Here is a 15,657-nt window from a genome sequence, read left to right on the forward strand (position 1 = left end):
GATTGTTCTTAAATTTCTTCTACGACTTAGCTAAAGTTCACATATTTCACATTTTTGTCGCTTTATTTTAATTAAAGAAGTTCGAACCTTGTTTATGAAAAAAAAGGATTCTCTAGGTTGCCAGAAATAATGGTCACCAAAATAGCTGAAAAATGCAATAATTATGTTTTAAAATTCCTTTCGATTCTACGCCATAAAGAAAAATACATGGCCCGAAACAACTTAATAGCATGCATAATTGTGTTAAAGCAACGAAAAATAAAATATTAATAATAAAATAGAATGAAATAAAAGAGTTTTTACAATAATTAGCGCTACCAGAAACAATTTTTTCATTATTATGAACAAGATAAGGATTTAATTCAGATATTTTCTATGGTACAAGAACACTTAAGAGCGGGACCCTTTATTGACCATTTTGTACATAAGAATAAATGTATGCCTTGTTAGTCTTGTTGATAGTGAATTGTATCCAGAGTTATATTATATTGTGGGAAGTGCCGCGAACGAGACTTGTTATTGTTCTAAATGCATATAGACGGAGGTTTTCTTGTTTTAAGCATTCGTATTTATTACATCAGCGTAGTCAAATAAAAGTAAAACAAATGCATTTCATTTCCTTAACCTTTGCGTTATTAAAATATAATTCAAAGGAGGTTTGTAGTTGTTTTCTAAAAAATGCCAAGGAAACTTTTTGCAGGGGGTTTTATACTGCCTTTCATTTTTTTGACCATTTGTTAATCAAATGGGGTTTCAATAGTTAGATACAACGGCGCATCGTCTGCAAACGTATATTACATGTGATATAATTATTCAGTACTTTCAATGATATAACAAGGAAAAGAAGTGGACACAATACTGATCCTTGGGGAACACCTTCGACTATTTTATTCAGATTAGACCTCCGGCTTTTAATGATGATTTTTGTTATCTATTTGACAAATAATCTTCTATAAAAGTTTACCTCGAATACTTAGTATGTCTAAAAATGTTTACCTTTGGGTAAATATTAATGGGGGTATTTCAAAATAAAAAACTTCTTGCCCAATGAACTGTGTGCTGCCATCTTGAAGCAATCAATTTGGTATACTTTGATAATTAAATTGGTGTCAGTTTTTAGGAATCCATCTTAATTACGTTACCACCCGTACGCGTTGCAACGTTGCGTCTATGAAAAAGAACACATCTTACCTGTTGTGTCTAGATTTTCCAGCTAACACTTTGATAGCGACTATCATATCATGTGGCATACCTAGTTCAACCTAGTATGTTCAAAATGAGTGAGAGCTAAGCCATGACCGATTGGCATGCACCCTCGCTATTTTAACACACTCACGTGATATATATTGTATTTTTTTTACAGCCAAGTTGGTGATTATGTGCAGACAGTGCAGAGAGATTAACGTCCACGCGACACAAACTAGGTCATTTTGGGACTAACATATGGTTTAATTTTATTTCAATAATTCTCTTGCGCGTAGAGGTCTTTAGCAGTGTGAGGAAACCGGAAAAGACAGTGCAGACCGAAGACACTGGGCACAACTGTATCCCGAAAAGTAGGACAGTTGTTTTTATTAGATGACAAATTACTTCTAAGTGAGAAGAAGTGTGAGAGGAAACATTATATGGGTACAATTCGCCTCTCAAGTATTGCACGCGTACCCATAGTAAAAAAAAGAAGTATTTTTGTCTCAAAATAACAGATGCTAAACTCTATTTCATTTGACGGTTAGAAATTACAAATTATTCATTTGATAATAAAAGTGTATTAATGTAAAATCGTCGCTGTTCAATACATAGGCTTTTCATTTTCGTATTTACAACCATGGGACCAGTGGGCTATTTTCATATTTACGACCATAGGCTACTGAGCTGTTTATTTTCGTATTACAACCATGGGGCTATAGGGCTATTTATTTTAATATTTAAAACCGCAGTGGGCTGTTCATTGTCATATTTAAAACCATAGGGCTAGTGGGTTGTTTCTATTCATATTATTTAAAGGGACACAGCTATGCAAAACTGGTACACGCCATGCTACAAAAGAAGCGTTTCCTGGACAGTAGCAGAAAAGTAATCAATGAAATCGGACAATTCTTAAGAGTTATCAATAACCTATTGGAGCAGTAATCAGTGAAATCGGACAATTCTTAAGAGTTATCAATAACCCACTGGAGCAGTAATTTTTGTCGAGACATTACATATTGGCGTCTTATGACGTCAACTGCGACTGAACCCGGAACCGCGCCCCTTCGATTGAAGAAATTTTGGTGGTTGAAAATACAATGGATAAATTCTGATAATTTAAAATGCAAAGATGAAAAAGTTACAGTGAATTTGCAAAGGCGAAAAGTAGAAAGTGAAAAAACATAACTAGATTTTTACATTGTTATTTTTTGTCGAGCAATTTCTTGTTTTGATACTAATATAGTGATTTTTTGCTATGTGATATTTACAAGTGAAAAATATCGAAAATGGGCATTTTTACCATTTTGACTATAATAATTTTGCAATTTTAACCATAATATTTTTTCTTAATATGACAACAGTTTGGTTCCATAAGTGTGCTTTTTATTTTTATAGTTAACTAAAAAGCTAGTAGCCAGTGGGTTGTGTAATTTCATAACAAAAACCACGGGCTCTAGTGGACTGTTTATGATCATATTTAAAAGTATACAGCTAGTGTGCTGTTTATTTTCATGTTTATGTTCATATTTAAAACTACAGAGCTAGTTGGCTGTCTATTTTCACATTTCAAAACTACAATGCTAGTAGGCTGTTTAATTTCGTATTTACGCCCATATAGCTAGTGGGCCTGTTTATAGAGTTTTTGTTAAATTTAAGAATTCATTATGAAAAAAAGCTGTAATTGTTATTACATGTATACATTACCTTCTCCGACCCCTCCACTTACCGCCATTACCCCACCCTTTTCCCGACTTGACAAACACAAACATTTTGAATCTGTAGTATTGATTGAACAAGGATAATAAAACATATAACCTACATAATATTACAATATATTTTTTACGTTACAGAGAGAAATGTGGTTTAACATCCACATAAACTGGGTCATTTGGGGACTAAGATACAATTAGGAAGGGGAGGTAAACAAGAGGGTTATCGGAAAACCCACGAGCTTGCACGGGAAGCACTACAATGATAGACCTTGTGATCTAAAACATACGCGTTAGACCACTCGACATCCCCCCCCCCCCATAAGTCTAAAACAATATTTGTGCTTTTATAATCGGGTTCACTGTTTTAAATATTTCGACCAAAGTCTATATTAATCTTATAAAATTTCATTGGTTGAATCCATGTCCTAATCGCTTCAGATAATCTGAATAACATCTATCTATTTGCTATTATTGTTACAGACCGTATGGTATTAATTCATTACTAGTATTTACATAAGCAATACCTTCTTCAATACATAAAGCTTTCAATCAAGTAATATCGCGGCGTTCGCATGACAACCTTAAATTATAAATCGTTTAATTTTCTAAATGCATTCACACAAGAATGAAACCAGTAAAACGCATAGATGTGTATAGTTTCTCTGAGACTATTTCTTTTAGACTATTGAAACAGGCGAATTAAAGATATATAAATGTCTAAAATATTTAAAGGTTCTTTGAAAAGGCAAGCATTGTATAAAGCCCACCGTTGCTTAAATTGTAGCAATGCGTTTAATTCTATCAAATAGTTGATTTCTCTCTTTAATGATAGTTCGTGGATTACAGACTAGCTAATGGGACACGCATAGATTTGAATATTCTATGTAAATTGTAGATCTTGCCATTGGAAGGTAACATCCATTATATTTTTTTTTTATTGGGGATTTCGCTATAAAGAGATTTTGTGAAATGTTATTTACCTTTTAAACAAAAAATTATTTGGAAAGTTTTAATGAAAAATATTTTGGTTTTAGTCACAAAGATCATATTTTTTTTTTAAATCTCTCAGTGGACAAGTTTTTGGGCAATCTTTCGTTGAATCGGTAGGCCATGGCAACAATATCAATATAAACGAAATTGACACTATACCGTATCAAGATGTGTCATCAATTTTATATAAATATATGTCTGGCAGTTTAATTTTAATGTATTTACAAGATACGTAAAAATATTGCAAAACATAGAGCTTTTAGGTAGACAAAGTGAAATTAAATTTGGCTCGAATAGTGGATTTTATCAAGTATATTTATCAACTAAAAATATTAGCATTTGTATACTAGAAAATTCCAATGATAATGTGACACGCAAGGTGAAAGACAGACTGCTTTTGAAGTTTTATTGTCTAATACATATTTACATCGGAATGCTGCTGAATAAAAACTGATTTAAATCTAAGATCGCAAATAAGATCAATTACGTAATCAAAATTGAATATGAAAATAAAACAATATCAAGATGTGCTAATATTCAGTTTTTACAAGTGAATTAATGAATATTGAAAACCATGGATATTTATGTACTGTTTGTTCTATGTTTTGGTGGTTATTTAGGTATCATTGTCTATTGTAATGTTGATTTAATTAAGATTCTAGATTAGATTAAATTTAAACAAATGAAAATTTACAAAACACAAAATGTTGACAATAGAAATCATATAAATAAATGAAACTTATATTTCAATATTTCCTTTTATATTCAAATCATATGTTTAGAATAAATTTAAAACAACTTAATGTAGTTCTTAGTTTCTGGCCGGCAAACCCTCATCAAATCTGATATCCAATCTGGTTATTGTTCGAAGACAATCAACACAATCAAAAACGATGACAAGATGATAAGAAAATAACAAATTGAAAAATTGGAAATAGATAACATTTCACAATGGAAGAAAATCAAATGATAGGAATTCAAGGATATAAGATTTCCAATAATAAAACTTCAAGATTAATTGGCGTATTGCTGAAATGAAATCCCAATTGAACTTTATGTATTTGCATGGATGTTTCGGGTTTTTTATCTTTTCTTCTGTAATTAAAGAAAGGGGGTGATTTCAGAGATACATTATCTCCACCATCTTTAATGTAAATTAAAACATCAAATATAGATAGCAGATCGGCTGTTGGTGATAGGAAAATTAACGTCGTTTGTTGTAAATTTAACATTTTGTGAGATGTTTTTTTTTCAAACCTGCAGTTGCGTTTTCAGACTTGACATGGGTTAAATTTAAAAATGTTCAATCTGTGCCGGAAGAAAAGTCATTCCGTCTATAATTATATCCCCATTTTCGTTTGAGTGGAATTAACATAGGATCAAACCCAATGAACCCATTCTTGGAAATCTTAATTTTATATCACAAATCGCAGTTACTTCCCGGTTTAGATCCCGATTTTTCAACCGTGTGAACAGGTTGACCTTTCTGTTGGTCAGCGTATAAAAAGACTATACACACCACTGGTCATTTTTGTATGCGATATCAGTTTTGTGGAAGCGGACGTTAAATAAAGCTATTTCACACACTGGTCATTATTTTTTAATATACTAAATTATAGATTTGAATTCTAACAATGTTTTTGATTTGCGTATACATTTGTATATGTATCATAATATGTATTATATATAATGTGCCTTCAAAATTATTAATTAAACATTAAAGTCTCCGTAAGTTCATTAGAAAACAAAAATTTACCACAAAAGAAATTCATGTGTTACTCGTTACTGCTTAAAAAAAGGTTTGATGCGTCATTTAGGCTTTCGGAAGCAGATGCAAGCTACAATATTATAAAAGATAAATCTATAATAGACATGGTTCAGTTCCATTCAGTATTTTTAAAGTTATGAAAAAATGAAATTTCATGAATCTATGCTTCTGTAACAAGATGTCACCACCTTTTATTGATAGCGGAGAATCCTGGTGGGTCTAGTTTAAATCCGATTGAATCCAAGTCTGGATTTCATCTAGAGTTGGTATTTATGATTTTGTTTTCTTCAAATTAGATGTTAAAGATACATTAGGGAAGATTAGATAAGGAGCTGACGGGTCTCACTACAATAGTTAAATAATAGATAATGTAACGTGAATACTCTAAACCTTTCAGTTAAATTATTTCAGTCTAAGCCGAGAAATACTCATTTTAAAAACCATGTAGCCTCGATTGTCATTGTTGCTGTTGTGACGAAAATAAAAAATGTCTCGATTATCCATTTTTGTGTTTAATGATCAGTGACTTGTTGAACGGTAGATCCGATTCAAATCTAATGAAAATTGGACGTATCAGATGTCATCGAGAGTTGACCTGTAAAGGGCACATTTAACTCTTGCATAATGTATGTTTAAATAATCAATCTGAGTAAATATAATTTAACGTGTATTAAGCCGTGAGAATTAAGCCATGAGAAATATATTTTATCGAAAATGCAAATGACGCATTGAGACTTTAATAACGTTTATGACGTTGATTTCTGGAACTTATGTCCTCGATAAAAAAAATAATTATATGTCAAATGAATTGAATCATTATTTTTGTTTTAAATATGTACTTGTTTATTATTTAATATGTGTTTGTTTGTCTTGGGGGATCTCGTTGAAAGTCACGTGCCACGAGAATAAGTGAAGATATATCATTTATTTATATTTAATGTACGTTAATTGACTGATTAAAAGGAAATGTTCGGATTGCTTTAAAAATCAGTTAAAAACAAATATATGGCACGATACGTCATGTAAAACAAAAGGAATCCATTTCCTATATAGAGTTTTTCAAATCACTTTCAACTTCTGTATCTTCATCAAAATGGAGTAAAACGATACTTTATATCGCGTGGTTGGCAGAAACGATAAGGTTTTGACTAATTCGGTCATGAATTATAGATATTTGTCATTGTTTATGCCAGCGACAATTGGAATTCATAACCGAAGCGCTTCTGTAGCCAACGCAACCAGCTTGCTAACGTGTTCAGCGTCTGACGCGCTAATGACAACTTATTAATATTTCAAACTCATCCACTTTTGGTGTTTTGTGGGAAGCTTTACCTGCGATCATATTAATCAAAAATCGTTTTCCACGGGAGCAATACCTTTATATGTATTTCACCTGGGATTGGGGTGTGTTGAAGGTTGAGTGGTCGCTGGAGACCCGATCATATGACAAGCTCGGTTGATCTACAAGGTTTGACAATTCTACTGAGACCTAACGTTTATGTCATATATTTTACATGTTATTTTCACACCGAGTTGAAAGAAATCTTCAAATATATATATACTTTTCAAAAAAAGTAGGGGATATTCAGAAACAATACAAAACTGCGGAAATGCACTGCTGTTTTTGTTAGAGGTAACCAGTGTATGTTAATAACAGGCCAATTGCCTACACATGAACATAAAAAGTTCATATGGGCGGCTTATCACTCGCAAAGAGATACACTGTCTAAAGTGAAAATAGACGTTTTTGATTTTTGTCTTAATATGTCCATGCTCCATGTTACACAATAAATGCAGTCTTTCTTTTTTTCACATTTTTTTTGTATAAGAAAGCTAAAGTTCCTCGACCGAAAAACACATATCCTATACTGCCACAAAGTTCAAAGAAATACATGAACATAAACAGTTCATATGGGCGGCTTATCACTCGCAAAAAGATACACTGTCTAAAGTGAAAATAGACGTTTTTGATTTTTGTCTTAATAAGGAGTAATTGCTCCACCAATCCTCAGACATTCAGCAATGACCCACCTCTCTTGCTGTGCCACGGCCAATTCTTGCAGTGTTGTCGGTTGACGTTGACGTCGACAAACACGTCTCCCGATCAAATTAGACGTAACACACTAAAGCAAAGATACGCTAAACAGTAAATCTTATGCAAGAACCGATAGGAAAGAAAACATAGATAGGATAAATGAGCAAGCGGCAGTTTTCTTCAGCCCTTCCTTGAAGTGTCAAATTTGACAATGAACCCCTCCCACGTGTATGGCGCTATTGCGTGTCGCATGTGCAGCTCAGTGGTTCTGTTGGGGCGATAAGTTATTCATCTGTGAACATACTCTCAAAGCATGTCAAATGTCCATGACTATTTATCATATCACAACCTGCATAGGTATTTGCATTTCAATATCCCCTACTTTTTTAAGAGTATATTTGAACATCTAAAAACACATGTTTTCCAAAATTTCATAAAATATTTAAAAAAAAAACGATCTATAATGTTAGCCTGTTTTGCCGATTTGGCGCTATATAAATGGACATATCATTATTATTATTATTATTATTATTATTATTATGACATTATTTAGAAATCCAAAGAATTGTTTAACCAAATGGAATTGTAATGTTGAAAGTTTCGATAACATATAATATATAATTTGATCTGCAAGTATAAATTATATGATCTTCTAAGAACAATGAGGGGAACGTAGGACAAACGTTTCGTAAATGCAGGAAATAATGCTATAAAGTTGTGTGTTATCATTTCACGAAATTTTAATTTCTCAAACGAATTGGGAAGTAACGGCGGTTCAGTGAGTGAGACTCTGATTCGCTAACTTTCCGGAGATCTCCGGTTCGCTTCCGGTGTTGGCCGAGAAAGTTCCTCGGGGTTTTCCGGCGTGGCGCAGGACGAAGGGTTTGACAAGGAACATTGTCTAGTCGTTCAAATGGTGCGAAAAACCGAGGTCCCGTGTACACATTGGCGTGCACATAAAAGAACGTTTGAAAAAATTCGAAATAAAAGTAGGGCGTTAAACCCCATTTCATTTCATTTTTTCAAACGAATCAATGTCAAAGTTAATTAGAACAGCCTATATTAGTGTGATTACGGAAACATCTAGGAACATCCATTTGAAATAAAAAAAACATCAAATATTGATATTCATTAGTACTATTGTGATGACAGTTCGAATAGTTTATGTGGAATTGTACTTTGAAGAGAAAAGAGCATCACTGATTGGGTATAGCAAAGTACGCCATATTGACTACATTTTAAATACAGAATTATACATGAAACGTCGAGTTATGCAGCCATGGAGATTAAATCTCTAGAACTATACGTGAAATAGCTTGTCATCAGAAATTTAAATTCAATACTAAGACTGTCATACTTATATGTATATATAAAACGGTGGCAAAGCGTAAAATAATCATAACCCATATTATGTAAACTATCTACACCATTTCAAAAAAAAAATTTAAAAGAAAAAATATGTAACGCATATTTTAACTCGCAAAATATTTTACCGAAAAATATATAAAACAAAATTAACACAAAATATGGTAAAACCCCCCCAAAAACATTTTCTGAGGCAAAAAAAAAATTAAATAATTAGTAGCGAAAGACACGCAAAAACAAAACATTTAAAGCGGTAATAGGTCTATGCAATCCAGAATAACATAATATTGTCTTTAATAAGCCTCATACTAATTGTTAAATTTAGAATTTAAGCTCTGGTACTTGCAATAATATTCTGGAAATTACCGTTGTGGATCTCTCCATAACGTCACTTATTTAGCCACGGTTGTTCCCGAATGACCAGGAACACAAACCGATGTAAATTGTGTTGATTCTACAATTTCATTTTTGTTTAGTCTACTGTTATTGACAGTGTTTCTACGGTGGATTTACGAACATTTGCGGTATTTGTACGAATCGTTACGTATATGCGGCCGATTCATCTCGACTTACTACCACAGTATACTGCTTCACTAATGTACGTCCGTAACGGTTAGTGTCAATTGTGTACAGTGGTATAAGGAACGATTATTCCACGGTGGTAAGAGACGATTACTCTAAAGAAAGCCAAGAATACGTTTCCCTTTCGACTGTTCTAAGATTAACGAAGATAATCACGATGGACATAAGAACACCCAAATTCAACAAATTCTCTATGCCAAACCGTGTCTCCGATGTGATAAGGACTTCGACAAGATATGTCCATGCTCCATGTTACACAATAAATGCAATCTTTCTTTTTTTCACATTTTTTTTGTATAAGAAAGCTAAAGTTCCTCGACCGAAAAACACATATCCTATACTGCCACAAAGTTCAAAGAAATATATAATTGACAATTAATATTAAAGTTACGTCTAAAAACTCTTTTATGTGTGTAGAAGAAATATTGTGCGTATTTATAGAAATTTTTAGAGCGTGTATTATTTGGGAAGACGTTAATAAATAGCTATAAAATATTTATAAGCTAAAACAATGGCGTCGGTTTGATGAGCATGACTACATTGAGCGTTATTAGGCTCATTTTTCATATGTTTCGACGACACTGGAAGCAAATTTTGAAATGAATATTTTATGTGTAAAGGGTTGACTAAAAACAATTTTGTCATTTTAAGAACTTTTAGAAAGTTGGTATATTCCCATACTACTAATGAAAATGTTTTGTATCTATACATCGATTTAACACGAATAATAGTTTTATTGTATGGTTGATTAGCACCCACTAATGGGTTTGTTTGTGAAACATTTTCTTGTTTTTATTTGCCATACGAGATTGGTCTGCAAACACTGTCAGGGCACTCTGAGTTCACCAGAACCCTGTCGAGAACTTTGAAATATTAAAGATTTTCAAAATCAAGATATTCAATGATGTAACATAGAGTTGAAGACTACGCAGTATCAAAAATAGTTTTATTGAAAGACATGTTGGCCCAGAAACTATTGCAATCGACCAATTCCAACTTAAAGAACTAAATCTGCCTATGGCGGGTCTTTATGTGGGTTTCAAATGTTATATAAATTATTATTTAGACATTTATTAACATGACGTCCAGAATCAACACTCTGGGAGATTTAAATGGATTAGAACGCCATGTGATTTTAAAATATAATGATAAAATGAACCTTACGATACGTGCTAACCATTCGGCCATCCACCACCACCCCCACCCCTCCCCCGTCTGGTGTTGGGTAATAATCACGATCGCAACCAAAATCCAAATAAGAATGGGTGGTAGCGAATGGTTAACGCGTGTGCGTTGTAACAGAAGTTCTGTCATTGAGTAGAGTGGCGTGGTACGCGACAAGGAGTAGGGTCGTCTGTCCAACCTCGTGGGTTTTCTCCGGGTCCTCCGGTTTCCCCCGCAGCTAAAGACCTATAAAATTGAACCATATATTATTCCAGAAATGACCTAGTTTGTGTCAAGTTGACGTTAAACCCCCATCTCTCTCTCTCTCTCTCTCTCTCTCTCTCTCCACAAATAAGAATAAAGGCACAAATCGTGCAAATGGAGCTCTATTATTCAATATATTGCATTGTCGGTGACTGACCGCTTTGGTCTAAAAAAAAGTATTTGGTATCAGTAGAAAAAGGTTTGATGCGATTGAATTGGATCAGTTTTATTAAATTTTCACAACAATGATTAGGGTGTTTTATTTTAAAGACTCTCTTAAATAAATAAAGATCTAATTTCAAGGGGAGGGGGTATTTTGCAATAAAATTTAGACGACTGTTGACAAATCAGTAGAAAATATTAACTCGTTTGTGTTAGTTTGCTCACTGAAAAAGTGAACAGCCATTTAGCAATTATTGTTCATTTGCTTGATTCTTTGTACTATATTTACAAAGAAAAAGGTACAGTGATATTGAAGTAGTATTTGTAGCTGCTAATACTACAGACAATAGCCAGGAATCGATTCCAAGACAACTTCTGTCTCTGACATGATTTGCTGCCGATCGATGCAAGCTTCTGAAATCTACACTGTATCTTGGTGAACATTAATTATTTACACCTGTACGATTGATCTTTACCGAAAACGGGTCAAGACACCAAGGTAAATTGCTTTTCGGCAGGTGAAAATTTCCCCGGGGACTTGCTGATGGGTACCGAAGACCATTGAGGGTAATAACATGACTAAAATCCATCAAACTCCTCCAGAGCTCCCCTAATTGGAGAGAGAAATTAGAAAAATAGGAATTAAAAATCTCAAGATTAAGGCTATGCTCGCCACTCCGGTAATAACACGTACACGGTTTTAAGAAGGTTGTATTATAAAAAAAAATATTGGTAGATGATGCACGGAACGTTAACAACATGCTAGCTTTAATTAAAGAGAAGATAAAACACGTCAGTGTAGATTTCATCATGGATCAGATAGATTTCTTATATAATTACAGTTGACAAAGTAAATAAAGTTATATTTAGTTACTGATATATACGGGATTATATGGGTCTATACGCCAGGGAAATGGCTTCGGTGAACGTTCTATCGACTGGAGCATATTCCTTTTTTTAACATAGCCAGCTATTTGATTGAAAAAAGGAGAATTTTTGCAGGACAGCAGGCGTTATTCCTACTATTTTTCAAAGCGTAATTTGCATTCATTTATTATATGAGTTATCCTCTCTATCTTCAAGCTTAAAGCAGCAGTCTCAAATCTAATAAATTTTAATTTTCTTGGTGTTCCAAAAGCCCATAAAGAGTGCACTTGTACTGAATCTTTATTAACAATGTTATGTATATTCGAATCAATAAAGCCACAAGTAATATCTCAAAAACATTGGAGGTTTGTAAATCCAAAACCAAAACCAAAACAAAATTTTTAAGACATTTGCATAATGCGTTAATATTATTTTGTCAGTTGCAAGCATAAATTATAAAATAAATCTCCGAAGCGATAGTATGTTATAATTGACAATTAACTGCTCATTAAAACGAATAATTTTTAACCAAAATTTGGAAGCACATGGGCAGCCGTTAATCTTCCACCATTGTCGCATGTCTCACCATTAGGACCCAGCTTGCAAATCAGACGCTAATATGCTTTTTTATGCGGACCTATACAGAAACAATATCAACTAATATCATTATTCAAAAATATAAAGCTATATTTCAACAACAATTCCACAGTTCGCTGTTTATATTTTTCACTTTGAAACGTTCGCGTGTATAAGTTCCATTTGTAAAATGATTACTTCTAATTTTGCATATGTAGATTTGCACTGCATAAAAACAACACGAGAAGGAAAATTATAACACCATAATTATGTTAACATGATTTTCATCATGGACGTGATTCTTTCTGTTCAGTTGGAATAACAATGAAGAAAAAGATAGCATCTTTTCAATCATACATTTTTAGAATCCTAACGATGTCCTTATCTGATGTAATAGAATTTTATTGCGTGCGATTTGAACTCATTATCGCTGTTCATTAACTTTTATTGGCCACTAACTCTTAAAACATAATTAGTCCTTTTCTCCAATTTTTCCAAAAATAAAATGACACTGCGGAAATTGATGCTACATCCCAAAGACTGCTCAGCATCTGGAATTGTATACTGATAATTGAATCCAACCGTTAACTTCAAAACAAGAACATGAAATCTGTCAAAGACTTATATCAATAGAACCGATGTTAAGATAAGGCTATCAATTGGAAGCTGGGCACCTGATATTTGTCAATGAAATAAATAGTATTGTAATCTTTAATCTTCGTAACCTGTATGAATCTACATGAAAGAGTCATATCAAACTTTGTCTAGTATTCGTGTAAATATCTTTTTGAACAAATTGGTTCTCTTTTTTTATTAATACACGCTCATGTTTATTCATGTATTTTACGCTTAGGTTATTATGACTGCGATTTAGAATGATTAAATGAAATTGTGCTATGAGAGAAAAGAGAGAGTGAAATGGGGTTTAACGTCCACTCGACACAAACTAGGTCATTTCGGGACTAACAGATGGTTTAATTTTATTTCAATAATTGGCTTGCGTTTATGGGTCTTTAGCAGTGGAAGGAAATCGGAGGACCCGGAGAAAACCCACGAGGTTGGACAGGCGACCCTACTCCTTGTCACGTACAACCGGGGATTCGAAACCACGCCAGTTGACTCAATGACAGGCTTTATGATACAGCGCGCACGTGCTAACCATTCAGCCATCCACCCCCCCCACCCCCCACCCCCCACCCCCCCCCCCCCCCGCTATAAGAGAAATTTAGCCCGGACTGCCATGGTTATTTTACTTGCACGCCAAGATTTCCACGGGACCGAACGATTAGAAGCTGTTTCTTGCATGACCATCCGTCCTAAACAAATGATAATGGGAAACCACACCGGAAAATCCCGAGGAACTTTGTCGACCAACGCCGGGAACAAAATAATAAAAGTATTTATATTACCATAATGCCATGTGCCGATGGGCTCAAAGTTGAAGACAATTATCATACGGGTTCCTTCACAGCTAGAGAAACGAACGCGTGTGTGGTAAATTCTTTGGACTGACATGTTAAATAATCTAACTTATTTTGTATTTAAAATTCCAAGGGGTGCTTTTAATTATCTATGCCAGAACAAGTCTCCAACCCGTTTGGAACAATCATGTCCCTCCACGTTACCGAGTCAGCGTCTTATTCTCTGAGCCACCGAAGACAAGTACACCCCAGGGGCACAGTCAACCACTCCCTTTACAACGGTTTGTAATAGAACATACATTTCTCATATTCATGAGAATAACTGTAAAAATATTTGGGATTTGGATAACTTATTATATAGTAACGGTTCAGTTTATTTATTTATTTATATTATCATTTGTAGTGTAATGTTTTCAGGCTGTCGATATCGCCTAAATTATAGCAAAAAGTGACCGATATGATATCCAAAATATAAATAACTTCATTCAAAATATTAATAAAATTATGGAAAAGTGAAATTGACAAAGAAACTTTTTTAATCTTCTATGAAATCTGTTGAATATTGGCTATCTTTTCTTCTGGATCACGTGGCTAAGTGGGTAAGACGCTGGCTCGCTAGCCTGGAGGTCGGGTGTTCGATCCCTGCATTGGCCGAGAAAGTTCATTCAGATTTTCCGGCGTGGTTCTCCCTTGTCAGTGTTGCAGGGCGGAAGGCCTAACAAGGACAGCTGCCTAGTCGTTCGGATGGGACGAAAAACCGAGGTCCCGTGTACACATTGGCGTCTTCATTAGCCCAGTTTAGGAGCAGAACAGTAGGACGTTAAACCCCATTTCATTTCATTTGCAATACTTGACAAAAGAAACGCTCTTGTCAGTGATTAGCAAGACTGGATTTTTATTTAACCAATCTTACTACTACAAAGTCGTAACGATTAATGCACCAGAATCAGTCGAATTTAGCAGTAACACTCTTTTGAGTTCAACCGTCCAAGTGCATGTTTAGCTTTTATTTAAAAAGACAAACGTTCTAATTAACCTTCGTGCTTAAATAAAAGTGACGAGTTGTGATTTGAAATCAATGGACAGGAAGGTGATTATCATCTCTCAGTCGGGTTAAATTCATCGTCTGCCATTAAAACGTTCCACAGTGCGAGACGAATAAGTTCGCATGCGTCATTGACTTTACACTTTGATCACGGAATCTATTTTTTTTTTTTTTTTTTAAATAAGAAATAGAAATTCACCCTTAAATTATTTCATTTTAGAATAACAGTTCATGAGATTTTATTTAAAGCCTGTAACGTCAATGTGCATCGTTATTTTATCACAATTAAATATGATATTGTTGCACCAACACTGGGAAGACCAATACCTTTGTTGAAAAATCCCTTATAAAGGCTTGAACACCTTTAAAAATCCCCTTATATAGGCTTGAACACCTTTAAAAAATTTACAAAATAGTCTGGTTATTATTTCTGACTCAAATTTAAAGTTGAATGAAAGTGCAATTCCGTAATTTAATTGGGTTGCTGCAAAACGAAATAGAAATGTGTTCTTCGGTTT

Source organism: Patella vulgata, chromosome 8 (assembly GCF_932274485.2).
Source record: "Patella vulgata chromosome 8, xgPatVulg1.2, whole genome shotgun sequence".
Classification (NCBI taxonomy): domain Eukaryota; kingdom Metazoa; phylum Mollusca; class Gastropoda; family Patellidae; genus Patella; species Patella vulgata.